At 32.2% G+C, this 2,473-nt stretch overlaps 1 long non-coding RNA gene across 3 annotated transcripts in view; it reads right to left on the minus strand.

Moving 5' to 3' along the window:
* Window positions 1-282: 282 nt before the first annotated feature.
* Window positions 283-2,473, minus strand: part of LOC107088906 — a 3,715-nt gene continuing 1,524 nt past the window's right edge. For all 3 annotated transcript variants that reach the window (XR_001481403.1, XR_001481404.1, XR_001481402.1), the window contains one exon: window positions 283-690. This is a non-coding gene — a long non-coding RNA (uncharacterized LOC107088906). The remainder of the gene's footprint in view (window positions 691-2,473) is intronic.

A 2,473-nucleotide genomic window follows, 5' to 3' on the forward strand; every position in this document is an offset into this window, starting at 1 on the left:
AAGTTCCCAAAAACAGGAAAAACATTCAATTGTTGTTTAGGAAAGCCCATTAAAACCATAGTAGTGACCAAAGTACGTGAGAATAATGGTTGATTTTAGATTTTAAGTAAAAAGACAAACAGAAAAAAGCTATTATTCATAATATGCTAAGAAGATTCATTTTAAGTCTTCAACAAAATGAAGTCAGCTAGATTCCTTAATAATACTATAATTCATATAAATAAAAATAATTGACTCAAGATTGATTCAGTTTTTTGTTTTATTTATTTTCATTTTTGGTATTCATAGAATTTATTAGCTCCTCCATGAAACACATTTAGATGTAACAATAATTGTATTTTTAATGCAAATATCTTGTATTATTAATGATGAATATTATTATACTATACATATAATTTTGTGATTATGCCCATAAAGGTTTATGAAGAGGTGACATTTACTTTAACTTCTTTTCGATCAACATTTTATTAAGGTTTTTAAGAAGCAAATCCCCCTTTGGATAGAAATTTGTTTGATAACATTGTTTCCAAACTTTTATCAAATCAGAGGTGGGATAAATTAAGCATAAAAATACATATAGGTACATGAACGCATCGGGGTTTGTTTTACTTTAGCTTTGCTGAAAGGTATAAGTAAAAATCATTGGATAAATGTTTTTCTTTCATCTGTTCTCTCCATTTTCTTCCCAATCTGCAATAAAAAGCAAAATACAAAGAATTATAAAAAGCACATACAGTAAAGCCATGATGCATTAGCTTGAAATGTCCTGATCTCTAGTTCAATGCAAATAGATGTCAAAGAATAGATCACAGAATAATGATCCAATTTTTATAATTGCCCCAAAGCTTCTTTAACTCAGTGTGATGTCAACTTTCTATGCAATGATTGCTTACTTTCTACAATTTTCTTGTTATTGTCACAACTGAATGTTGCAGATCATTAAACTGATGTTGATCTGATAGCCAGGGCCTGGTACCGGGCCCAGCTGACACCTGTTCATGTTTATCTATTTATAGAAATGGCCAAAACACAGTCACATGGTGTTTCATCCACATGCCTTTTAAATGGGGCTTTAACATTTATAAAACATGTTTCAAAATTATTACAAGAATTTTTTGTTTCATAGCTATGCAAACAAATAAAATGAGATTTAAAATTCTAGCTGACATGTCTGACTCTGCTGGAGTAATGCAACAGCAGGTATTCATTTTTCGCCCCGCCCCCTAATGGTCACGATCATTGGAAACTAGAGGCTCAGCCTTTCCAAGGAGGGGTCAGAGGTAATTGTGAAACCATTTCAGCGGATGTAACATGCTTTACATAAGCTTGCTATGTTATTCTTATTTTCTATTCAGCTTGGTGATATTATTGGTAAATTTCAATGAAACAACAGCTAAATCTCAGGAGAAAAGGCTTTACCTTATGCAGAAGGTCCTCAATAATGTAAATCAGCATATTTGTTTGCCCAGATTCCCTTTTATAAGTGGAAAAATGCATTTTTGGACCAAACATGCTTCAATTATTCAGTCCAAATTTGCCTGAGTTATAGTCAAGCTATGGATCTATAAAGTCTGAGGGTTCCATCAAAATTTCAAATGGGGTTTCATGGTGTTTTGGAGTGTTTATTTTGGAGAAGAAAAAAAAAAATGGCGAGGCTAAATATTTTTTTTTTTTTATCTGTTTAATCACCTATAAATGAGAAATGTCTTGGTGAATTTTAAACTTAGTGGTTCCATCTGAAAAATATTCCTCAATGCCTTTCTGTCACACAAATACAAACAATTGTATTTCCAATGTATAGTTTGGGAGCTGTACGTCCTTTAATTCACATATCTAAATTCAGGTAGAATTTGCCCCTAAGACCCACTGGGCTTAAGGGGTTGAAAATAACTAGTGGTTTTAAAGTTGTAATTTTACTGAGAGAAAGATCAAAGGTATCCAAACCAGCTCTATGTGGAAAGCAGCTGCTGCACAAATAAACCTGAGCTGTAGAATTAAGAGAGAAATTCAGTATAACCCAGAGCTGTAAAGTAACTCAATACCTGTACTTAATTTATTTACGTTATATTTACCTGAGTGACCATTTGAAAAAAAAAGAAAAGTACTTTCAGGAGTTGTTTTACAGCATTGTGCTTTTTACTTAAGGAAAAATATGAAAAAATAACACTATTCCTACTCAAGTAAAATTTCTGGTTGCTCCATCCATTGTAAGGAACTTAACAAAAACAAGCTTGTTTTAAACAAATTTGCACCATTGAGACACAATGCTATTGAATGCTCTTTTCCTACTTCTGAGCTACTGAGTCTGCTGTGTCGTTTGGAGGTTGGGTAATATTACATTGAAGTGTATACTGTAATTTACATACGGTAACTACTAGTTTTGAACATTTTATAACAAAAAGTAATAAGTCTGTTATGATCATAGGTAGTTTGTAGATCAGTTACTCTGTGCTTCAGCTGCCTTTTTACCAAA

The sequence above is a fragment of the Cyprinodon variegatus genome, unplaced genomic scaffold, assembly GCF_000732505.1.
Source record: "Cyprinodon variegatus isolate N-32 unplaced genomic scaffold, C_variegatus-1.0 Scaffold232, whole genome shotgun sequence".
NCBI lineage: Eukaryota > Metazoa > Chordata > Actinopteri > Cyprinodontiformes > Cyprinodontidae > Cyprinodon > Cyprinodon variegatus.